Source organism: Pleurodeles waltl, chromosome 8, assembly GCF_031143425.1.
Source record: "Pleurodeles waltl isolate 20211129_DDA chromosome 8, aPleWal1.hap1.20221129, whole genome shotgun sequence".
Taxonomy (NCBI): domain Eukaryota; kingdom Metazoa; phylum Chordata; class Amphibia; order Caudata; family Salamandridae; genus Pleurodeles; species Pleurodeles waltl.
This window is the reverse complement of record NC_090447.1, coordinates 974,951,982-974,964,268: the sequence shown is the minus strand read 5'-3', so window position 1 is coordinate 974,964,268 and position 12,287 is coordinate 974,951,982.

Sequence of the window (12,287 nt, the reverse complement as noted above, 5' to 3'; positions counted from 1 at the left end):
TTTTGTAACACGTGTTCAATATCTTGTTGCATTTTTCCAGTGATCAAAAAGGATATTGAAGAATAGGTTGCCCTGAATATCTGCCACGTAGAAATACCAAATCTATGTGGATTTTCATTGAGAATGTAGTCTGCACATCAGTTATGTCAATTTCCTGAACTTCTGTGCCCCAGCAAGAAGGCAATCGCTTTTTGGATCTTTTCTTTGACTAGGCACAAATGTAAACATAATTGTGTTCTTTGCTGGAGCACATGTTTCTACCCCACCAAAGAGCCAGGCACTTTGGGGCAGATTTCAATCAAGAATGGTGGGATTGTGCTTTGGAAAATGGCATTGCTTACATGTGGAATTTTTACTTGTGAACATCATTTAAAAGAGACAGGTTATTGGGGATTATCTGTTGGTCCAGCAGCAAACAGTGGTGAACATCTGCATAGATAAAAATTGTGTACTTGTTCCAAATGTTTGCTGATAGTTTCCCCACACTGAAAATAATTGTAACTTTACTTTTGTGTGAATTACTTTTGTCGGGTGGAAAGAAGACATTTTCATTAAGGAAAGCGGAGGGAACATGATGGCAATTAGGAGACGGAGTTTCTGGATATGCAAAACGATTTTCCTGTAAATAAGCAAAACTAAAGTATATACGCTGTGTAAAGTCACAATAACACAAGCAGAATGTAACACCAATTACATTCCCCTAGGGAGAAATATTGACAACTTCTGAGAAACTATGACACTAACAGATTCCAAGGAGCAATTCGGAAATTCTTTGAGAATAGGACAGTTCTTAAAAAGTGAGAACTATACTACAAACATAGATCTAACATGTTCAAGAACACTTTAGTCAGTAAGGCCCTAGGCGTCCAGATAAGTTGTTTTGCACACCCTTACAACAGAAAAAAGGTGAATAATATAACAAAAGGTTACATCAAGACCTCGTGGCTGCAGGTATCAGGCAAAAAAGTAAAACAAGCAGTCATGGCACACACATTCATAAAAGAAATTGAATCCTTACTAAGAGATAAATTCAGCTGATTTCTCCTAACAGAGAGGGTTAATAAAAAGTACAGTCTTGTTTGAATAGTAAAAATGAAAATTAGTTTTTACATAACAGACCAAAAATGAAAGCTCAGCTCCCAAGAGATCCATGAAATTAGAGTTTTCCAATACTTCTACAATCAATTCAAAAATACTTAAATTTGTCATAGTCTGTGTGCAGAATCATATTTGCATTTTCGCAGTACTGTGTCAATATCAATCAGGTTAATACAAATTCTCCTGCCAAATAAAGCGTTTACTTAATGTATGATTAAATCACTCTCAAGTTTCAAAGTTAGTGAACTCATGTGGTAATCAATTGTTGTTAATACATCATTTGTTTTGCTTTATAGCTGTATTTTATTGTGGTGGTGTGTCATATGGTGTGATGATGTTTAACACTGGTGTCCCTAGACCACAGTACAGATTCACTCCAACTGAAAAATCAAAAATGACTCTCTTTACCACAGGACTCTCTTGGATTAGAGAGCATTCAAGGCTTTCATGAGACAAACGAATTAAGGACAGAAATTAAAGGAATGTCCAGTTCAGCACAAGCAATATTAGGTTAGAATTTGAGGGTGGCGGTCAATTTCACAAAGGTATTCCTGAATATTCCTGTAGTACTAACTCATGTACACATAAATGTCACTTTGAGTTGACCCCATAGCTTGAAATATATGCAAGTTTGAAAAATGATTTTCATGTCTGCCAAAAGAGCGATCATCAAAAAAGGAAGCCATCAAAACTGAAACATTATCTTAAGTTTACTTTAAAGATTATGGGACAAATCACAAATGACTACTCCTGTAGTACTACCTCAGGTACAAGTAAATGTCTTTGTGAATTGGCCTCTGAAAAGCTGTCATGGCTATGACAGATTTGAAAGTGCCTGTAAAACATCTCAATAGGGCTTACCAGGCTTATCAGAATGGTCAGCATTTCATGTGAGTTTAACTGTGGAGAGAGATAGCAATGCATCTTAAGGGGTCGTTGACCTCTCATTTGAGTTCTCGTTTGTGAAAATACCATGTAAAGGACAAATAGGATGATGAAACCATCCAGATGCAAATTTCTCATATCCATATTCCGGAGTGAAGAGTAAATTAACAGGCTGATTATGACGGAGTCAAAGTACTCATACTCATCTGCCTTGCCTATTTTCAAATATATCCTAGGTATCCATCGATAAATATCCTGTCTGATCACCTCAATGTATTTTTATCCATAAAAATCATGAAACTACAAATTATCCAGTAATTCCTTTCAAGAATTCCCTCTCACAGAAGTCCGATCCACTCTGATAGTACCATCTTGCAAGGACGGGATGAGGTCACTTATAATGAAGCATGCACAAAAATGTGGACAAGGCTTGCTCATCCAACATATTTTGTACAGTCTTTTTGACCAGGGCTCTGCAAGACAGAAAAGCAAAACACCTTGATCATCATTCCATCTGTTTGTGGTCGCTTCTTATGTTTTTGGAGGGCATGAATTAATTCTGAATCTGCTGTTGTCATCTTGATCATGTCATCTGTCACATTTGCTTTGCTTCTGTCATGCCCTGGTCGGTTTGAGAAAGCAATATTTGTAACTTCTGTTCTGATTTTGTGAGGTGCACTCTAACAGTAGGTCGTGAATCGCCGTCTAGTCCAAGCTGATAAAGAAGCTTGACCTAAGATGTTTACATTTTTAAAACTGGCTAAATATTCGTAGAGTGATGATGAATTTGGCTGAGAGAAGTAATAATTAGAGGACCCTGTGGTGAATCTAGATTTTGTTGCTATTGTGTGTAGGGCTGAGGCCCTTTATTATTTTATGATATTGTGAATTGGAACATGTGTAAGTTTGATTTTATGCATGTGAATTGACAAATACTGTATGTAAATCCCTTTCTTGAATACTGCAGTGAACAGCTTTGTGATACTAATTAATTGCTTGTTTTTATGTTAATTAATTCATAACCAGGTCCAAAGGCAATTTTGCAGCTAAACGCGCTTTTGCAATTCTAATTTGTGCTCTTAAATGTTTTCTACCCTCATTCTGATGTTACATCTTGTGTGAGTTTGCAAGTCAATGTCCTTTTCCCCAAACGTGGTCATACTCAGTCACATCTTTAACACCTAATATGATATCGTACTACCAAATATTCTCTCTGTATTGAGTGATATTCCAAGTTGCATATCTGAATTTGCTTCTCAAGATCAATACCCTGCACATTGTTTATGCAATCGTATTTTGCCACCACCCTCAACAGAATTCTGAGCAATAGCTGAAACGGAGAAAGAATGGCTTGTTTTTTAAAAGTCTTCAAAACTCCCTTAGCTCCCATAAGATAATTCTTTTTCCACTGATCCAAGCTTTAGGTCTGGATAATCACATCATAAAATTAATTATAACAATCAAGTCCAGTAAGGAAAATAGTTGATATTTCTGTGACACATTAGGTTATCCTCTCTTGAATGTTGGCTTTAATGGATGCCCCGGCTGGAGGTATCTGGAAAATACTTTTAATGGTCACTGAATTAAAGGATGAAGGCAGTTTCATAGCCTATCGAATTATGTTTTGACAGACCAGAACTGCTGGTAAATTGTCTTGCCCTGTAACCCTACTGAACTTCATTGTTAAATCATTGCTATAAACTAAACAGATGTTACAGAGGGTAACAGTTCATGATCAAGCTTGAATGTGGTGACAATATGTGTCAGTGAAACAATCCTTAAGCATACAAAGGTATTCAACTTTCTACTTCGTACATTATTGACCAATTTTTATAATCACCAACCATTTGCTTCTCTTTTATGAGTGTATATTATTGTAAACTGCCCTATTGGTAACTACTGACTGATTTCCTATGCCTCTAATTGTTAGTGAATACTCAATGTAGATAAGACCAGCTTTTTCAGATCCCCACATTGTTTACAAAACCACAGATTAGTAACCGTCTTAACCTAATGTGATTAGTAGGAAATATACTTAGTTCCACTTAGGCTGTTCTTCACTAGATGTGAAAAACAGTTCAAGCCATTTTCCAAACTATGCAAACCGAGACTTAAAGGAAAGCTCACTTAAAATCCATTTTTCCAAATTATACAAATTATAGCCTGTCTGTGTGCATTGAAAAATGACACAAAAATGCAGAATGTGGAGGATGCACAGAAGTGGTAAAATCCACATGGAATGTGTAAGAATTACTTCCACTCTCTAAAGTCCCTAAACGTAGGAAAACTCGTGACTGAAAAAAAAATGTAGCCGACAGGAAAGTGACAGGAACCAGCACAAAAAAACTGATTTCTTTACCATCAGTTGTAAAATGACCATCTAGGCATATCTAGTTAAGTTTGAACACCATCAGTCCATCCAATATTGCATTTATTGACTAACTGCAGGAACAGATCATTAAGGATATTATAAGCATTGAAAATGTCATCAATACAAAGTGGCGTAATGAAACTTGAGCAAAGTACATTAAGGTGCCCTCTCCCCCCAGTCAGGAGCTCTCAGGCCAGGGGCCCGTTGCCTGTGCACGGTGTACTATGCTGAGGTGGCCCCATGTAGCTTGCCCCTGGACCACGCACCACTGGATCTGCAGAGGCTATTGTTACGCCAGTGTCCATACAATCATTATGCTGAGAAGGGTTGATTCCTAATAAAAAATTCACTGCTACAAACATTATGGCATTCAAGGAACCACACTCGTAAACAAGAAACATAATTTTCCAAACATTCAAATTACTTTACACAGGGAAGCAGCTCTCTTAATCCGAACAGGTCTCTTGGATGTGATTTTATCGCAGTGCACCCATTTAACCCCATGAGCTCAGGTTTTTATTAAATACCTTTTCTTAAAATGAATATACATTAAAATGTCATGCATACCCCATATTTGCATATGCACAGGTCATTATATGCTAATTATTACCATTGTTGAAGGAGAGGAGGGTTATCAAGACTCACTGGTGACTTCACTTATCGTGAGTCTTTCGTTCTCCACACTCAACAATGGTAATATATCTCAAATTAGGATATCAGATTAGGCTCTTCACATCTGCATTGATAATGTATCTACAAAGTTGTTTGGACCACACAGTTCAACAAATAAACAATAAACAAAGTAAACAAAGTGATACTGAAAATTACAAATGCTTTGATATATGTGGCGATAACTTTTCTACATATCACCTGCTTGAGCAAGAAATGCAATTACAAGTGAAGTGCAGTCAGTGATCATCTGGTGCTATAGAGTCCACACTGTAGAGTTAACATGGGAAAAATTCTGATAAGTACCAGAACATGTGGTTTTTAATGCGCTAAATGCTGGAGAGGAGGGTTATCAAGACTCACTAGTGGATTCACCTCTCGTGGGTCGTGGCCGTTCCCCACACTCAACAATGGTAATACATATAAAATTAGGCTCTTTGTATCTGCATTGACAATATGTCTACAAAGCTGTTTCGACTACACAGTTCAACAAATAAACAATAGACAAAGTAAACTTAAATTTATACTGAAAATAAGCACAAATGCTTTGATATTTGTAGGAATCAGTTTTCTACGTACCAACTGCTAGAGCAAGAACTGCAATTACAAGTGGTGTGCAGTCAGTGATCATCTGGTGCTATAGAGTACACACCAGAACATGTGGATTTTAATGTGCTAAAACCCACACACGTTGGGTCTCATTTACAAGAGGCCTGTGCTGCTGGAGTGCCACTTTCTGTGACATTCCAGTGGCGCAGGCCTTTCAATCATATCTATGAGGCGATGCAAAGTCACCCTATATGGCTTTGCATGGCTTCATAGAAATGGAGTAACGCAAGGCAGTGCAAAGCGTTTCCTTGCATTTCTCTATCTCAAGGAGGCGTTCCATGGGCATTACGGTAGGTTCTCCCTCCCCCAGCACTCAGGGGTTTGGGCACAATTTCAGATTTACAAGGATCTTTAAACCTGGGAATGTGTCACAGCTGTGGACCTTCCCAAGGGAGGCGTAACCAGGAGAACTAACTTTAGTTCTTCTATTTTTTTCCTCTTTCTATGTCTTCTGCCGAATGCAGCACACATAGAAAGAGGAAAACACCTCTTGGATGGAGGTGTCCCTTCCTGCACAAAATCAATTGTGCCAACAACTCAGACACCCTTGCACCATGCTCCAAGGATGCCTGCGTTGGAGCTCAGCAGTTATTTTTGCACTTGCTGAAAGGAGAGGCATGCACCGTATCACAAGGATACAGTGGGCATTCCTGCCCTTTCAGTTTGGCATAGGGCAGTGCAGCTAAAAGGCTTGCAGCGCTGCCCTACACCAAATCTTTGTAAATGAGGCCCATCATTTTTAGGGTAAAAAGAATAACATGTGCTGATAAATTTTGAATACCCAGGGCCTCATTTACGAGGCCCTAGTGGCACACTGCACCCCCGGAGCATAATTTTTCTTGACGCTCCAGTGGCGCAGTGTGCTAGCCCATATTTACAAGGTCTTGCAAAGCCACCTTGTGTGGCTTTTTATGGCCTTGTAAATATGGACCCCTTTCACACATAGCACTGCATTCTGCAGCACACATAGAAAGAGGAAACCACTTCTTGTGATTGTTTTAGTGTAGGAAGGTGTCCCTTCCTGCACAAAAACAATCATACCCACAATGCAGGCACCTTTGCACCATGGTGCCTGCTTTGGCACATGGCAGCAATTTGTGCTGCAGCCCAGGGGGAGAGGACAGAAACGCAGTATATCTTGCAGATACAGTGAATTTTTGCCTGTTCCCATTGGCACAAGGCACCGCAGCAAGGGACTTGCTGTGCCACCCTGCACCACAGGCCTTGAAAATGAGGCCCCCAGTATCAGACGTTTCTGGTTGTGCATACCTTTATGAGGAACTTTTAAAAAAGGCCAGGTGTTTATTTTATACCCAGTAGTAAGGGAGCACCTTAGCAAGGTTGCTGGTGGTCACACTTAATTAGTGTTGTTGTATTTTTTTTACATAGATTATGGGCCTGATTCCAACTTTGGAGGAGGTGTTAATCCGTCCCAAAAGTGACGGTAAAGTGACGGATATACCACTAGCCGTATTACGAGTCCATTATATCCTATGGAACTCGTAATACAGCTGGTGGTATATCCGTCACATTTGGGACGGATTAACACCTCCTCCAAAGTTGTAATCAGGCCCTATGTGTTTTATGCCTGGGGAATACCTTCAAACCACCATCTGGTAAGTAAATAATGAAATTTTATACTTTACCATAGGTAGATCTTCCCTCCAGGTGCAGATTCCCATGAAGAATGTCAAGTACAGACGCAAAGTCACTACAAGCGGCAACGTCATAGTCATATAAGACATTTTCAGCGAAACCATCACTATTTCAGGGGGTAGAGACATGCAAGGCTGCAATTTTGTGTAACCTTACACTCGTATAGGGTGATAGCCAAACGTAGTGAAGTTACTAAAATGTGTAAAAGTGCATTTACTTGTAGTAAATCTCCAAATGTAGATGTACCATTATAAATGGGGCCCAAAAGGTATAATCCTTAGTGACATTTAAATTCTTTCTGAAGTCTTTAAATGTAAAGCTTCCAAATGAAATCCATCAACAGTTACGATGGAGATTTTTTTTAGAAACTTATTGCAATTACTTACAAGACTGTATGCAGTTTTTAAGCGGTGTGTGGGTTATATTTTTGTTTTTTATTTCTAAATATTTCTTTTTACTACACTATGTCAACACATTTGAAAAGTGCATGTTTAACTTCGATTTAAATAACTTTTTAAAATGTATATTATACTTTAAATTGTTTAACATTTGTTAAATAGACAATGTTAACAAATTATAACTGATAAGTTTATAGTCAGTTGAAATATTGGTACCTTGCATCAAACCACAAAATCACAATTCAGAGAACAGTTATGTAAAATTGAGGTTCTGCAATGTTGTTCAGACTACTACATCTGTATCTAATACTGGGACCAAAAATACAATCCCAGATGCATCCAGAAACTAGGAAGGCACAATCCCATGTGCAACAAAATACGGCCCAGAGCTTTACCCTTCTCCTTTGATAGTACATTGATGAAAATAGATCCCCTAATCATCCAATGTTGCATATACCTGGGTCAACTTATACTAACGTGTTGTTATCAATAGCATGGCTGAGCATATATAAGTCTTACCCTTTTTACATATCTCAGACCTGGAGATGCTAAGACAATTTTGTAGTATTTCTCTTCCATATCATTATAGTAAGAAATACCTTTTAGCCAGCCGTCTCTCAATGGAGAAAGTAGATTGTACCAAGTAATCAAATCCCCTATTTTAGTCAGGACCAACAGTAGAGTCAGGAGCTTCCTAGAAGGTTTTAGGACCTCTTTAGTGTCATTCAAAGCCATTACCAACAGGACTGGGGTTAAGAGGACTCCTAGTTTAATCTTTGAAGACCTTATTCCAGAACCAGGTAGAAGGCCAGAAGAGGGAAACTTAGGTTGGTTATTATGAAAGGAGATGTTCGGTGAGTGAAAAGGGGACAGAGAACTAGGGGAGCACCATGAGAGACACTGAATAAAAAAGTGCTGCCTTCCGTATGTGCACTCATACAACCAAAATAGTAATGAAATAGCTGAAGGTCTTGAAAAGTTGAACTCCCTACATCATTGACTAACACATCCAACAGAGAATGGCTTTAGTGTGCACTTTCCTAAAATCTAAATGATACTTTCAGCAACCAGTGGTTGAATGAGGCTAGCCTATTGTCCCTCTCTAAATTCTTTTTGAGCAGTTAGCATTAGCTCTGGTAACCAGCAAAAGCTGAGTTTAAGCTCACCAAATATAATGCACAATAGGCAAATCTTTTTATGGTTTTGTGTCCAAAATGTGGAGCTGCAGCCCTTTCTTCTCATGCAATCCCCTCGTATCCTGTCATCAAGTGAGAATGAAAGCTGCTTCTGTTGAAACTTGTTACCAAACATCTAATAGCCTCATTATGACTTTGGCGTCATACCGGTTGTGCCCCCTCCAAGTGTATTACAATGTTCTCTGAGGGTTGACTGGCGGGAACATTGTATTACACATTCCTGCCGGGCTGACCGACAGGAACAGTGGTATGATATTGGTCTTGGCTCCCTTAAGGGAGCCAAGGCCAATACTGTAGCACACCAGCACTATTGGGTTGCACACTGTCTGAAAAGCAGACAGTGCGCATTCCAAATGTGTTGAGCAAGGGGGGCCCTGCCTACCCATGCTATGGGCATGGCTAGGTTAGGGCCCCCCTCTGGCCCCTGGCACTGGATTTCCACCAGCCATTCAATGGCAAGGTCCCCTCCATGGAAAAGCTGGTGGAAAGCTGAGTTGTAATCAGCACGACGGTGCTGAGTTCAGCACTGCCATGGCTGAGTATAACTCAGACTGCCAACAGCGTGTCCGGAACGATCTTCCTGGTAGGGACAGTGGTCCTCTAGCAGGTTCGTCCACCAGGGTTGTAATATGGTGGCCAGAATGCCTGGAGTGTGGTGGTCAACCGCCACCACACTCGTAATGAGACCCTAAATCTTAATTGTAATCAACCTAAGAGAACTGTTCAGAACACCTTTACTCCGATTTGCTTCTCTGTACCACTTTGGCACCAAATACTTCTACATTCCATGCAAAGTATATTTAGAGTACCACATTGCATAAACAATATATGGACTTAAGTACTTCCTGCCATACAATACAGGAATATTGCAAGTCACTGAACAGTTCATGACAGTAAAGAGGAATGAGTTCCGTTCTAAGGTCATCAATCTCCAAATGAGCTGACATTATTCTTATAATGTATTGCAGGGCATACTTTATTCCCTAAAATATGAAGTACTTCATTTCACACTTCATTTCATGTGAAAAATATAGGATATTTGCAAACATGAAAAATAAAAGTACAATCTGAAGTGCACAACTAAACATACCAAAAAACACTTAAACTTGTGTGACAAAAGCTATTAGAGTTTAGTACAAGTCAGATGTTTAGAAATGCTATATCTAACAATGTACATAAATGTTCAAAGAGGTTCTGTCTTTCCCATGCATACCTAAAGTGTGCAAAACAAATCTAATTTCTGCTGTTCACTGTTTATCTAGAAAAGCAGAGCAGAGGGTTTCATTTTCGATGTTTAAACTGCAGCTTTAATTTTGCCCTGTGGCCTGCTTTTCACATTAGAACTCGATTGTAAGAACTTGTAACAGTTAAGGAACTCGTGATATCACAAGTAACCTGTAATAGAGAAATTAGAGACTGCCCTTTTATATAGAGATTGCAGACTCCCAGGTATTACAGGGAAATTGTTGCATTCATCATTTTTATGCTCTTTTTATAGAAAATACAGATTTCCTTCTTTTGTTACTCATGTTTATATTATTCTGTATCATATTGTTTTTCCTTTACAAATGGTTGTGTTCCCTCGGATGCCCAATGGGCTGTTAATTATCTATATTCAATCATAGAATAAATAAATAAATCTGACCAATTTCCTAACAAGTACTGTATGACAAATAGGTGCGGATGCTCTGTGCCATGATAGTTCCATGTAGCAGTGAACCTTGTGACTGTGCAGTAAGATGTGAGAGAAGGGAAGTGAATGACACTCTGCTGTATTCCTGAGAGGAGGGTTCAGGAGTTATCTAGAGCAGGAGAGATAGTGAAACTCTCTACCAAGACTGATGGAAACTAGGAGAGAGGTGGCTGTTACTTTCTTTCTGCAGCTGATGGCACATCATGATGTATGGAAGTAATGAAAAGCGTATTCAAATCGACCCCAAGGGGCATTGTTTTTACAGTACGCACACTTAGGATGCATTACAGTCATGCCTGTAGCAGGCATTAAATCCAAGGTTGTGCAGGAATCGTAAAATCATTTTTTTCTGTTATTCAGTAAATGATTTGTAAAATGGTCATTACAAAGAAGGGTGGGCCCGTCTAGAGAAAAAAAAGAATAATGGGCTCTGGTGATAATGCAGCAGAGAAATCACTACTTTATAATTTTAGGACCCTTTTATAAAAAGCACAGCAAGCATCAATCTGAAAGTAATTTTCCTTTTTTTCAAATTCATAAACATTCCCAGAAGTAGGCTGGAAAAACGGTGCCAGGTGCAGTTTTCCAAGCATACTACAGGGAATATCATTTGACATTTCGCTGTGTGTACCTATGACCACTGTGCGTAATCTACACAGATTAGGGCTGAGATTGATCAATCTTTCACAAAACACAATGCAGCAAGAGAGGGCTGGAATGCACCATATTTACTAATATATGACATATTCCTGGTCTCTGCCTGCTCTGGTGCACAGTCTGTGGCCTAGCACCAACCCAAGCACCCCTGCACCATGGTGCAAGGGTGCCTGCATTACAGGCAGAATTGTTTTTTCCTGCATCAAAACAATTCTAAGAGGCATCTTCATCTTCTTCTTTCTAAGTGTGCTGCAGAACGCAGCACACTTAGAAAGAGAAAACAACAAGGAGGAATAAAGATATTTCTTCTTGCCCCTCCCCGGGAAGGGTAGCATTTTGCTGCATACCCAGATTTACCAGTCTCTGTAAATCTGAGAATGCTCCAAAATCCATGGTTGGATATGTGGGAACACCAACACACCACCCATTGAATGCCTTCCCAGGGCAGAGTAAAGCAAGGCAGCAACTTGCACTGCCTTGTGTTATTACAGATTTACCAACCAATCCTGGGCCATGCAAAGTGGCCTTACGCTGCTTGGTATATCTGACTTTTGTATTGCTTTGCCCATGCAACAACATGCATGACACATAAAAAACGTAATATTATGATAAATCTGTCCCTTGAATATTGCACAGGGAAAACAAAGTTCACTGTGCAAATGTACTTTTTTCTACATGGGAAATCATTATTATGGTGACATCAGGTGCCCATAGTGAAAATTTTCCCTCGAAGTAACTGTCATAGTCCTTATCAGATACTAAGAACAGTCTAGCAACTGAGTCCATCTTCATGACTACATGCACTCCATGCAAATTAGCCACATCAAAGGAATGTGGATTTGATACACTATTGACATCAACATAAATTTGTAGGACAATGTCTTCCTTAACCGCTTAGGTGCGGGCGTCGGCCACTGGCCGACGCCCACACACCCTCCCTGGTGCGGGTCACGACCAGTGGCCGACACCAGGAAGGGCATTAATAAATCCTCGGGTGCGTCGCACCCGAGGATTTATTTTTTATTTTTTTTCCCCCCCCCGGGAGACACGGAAGC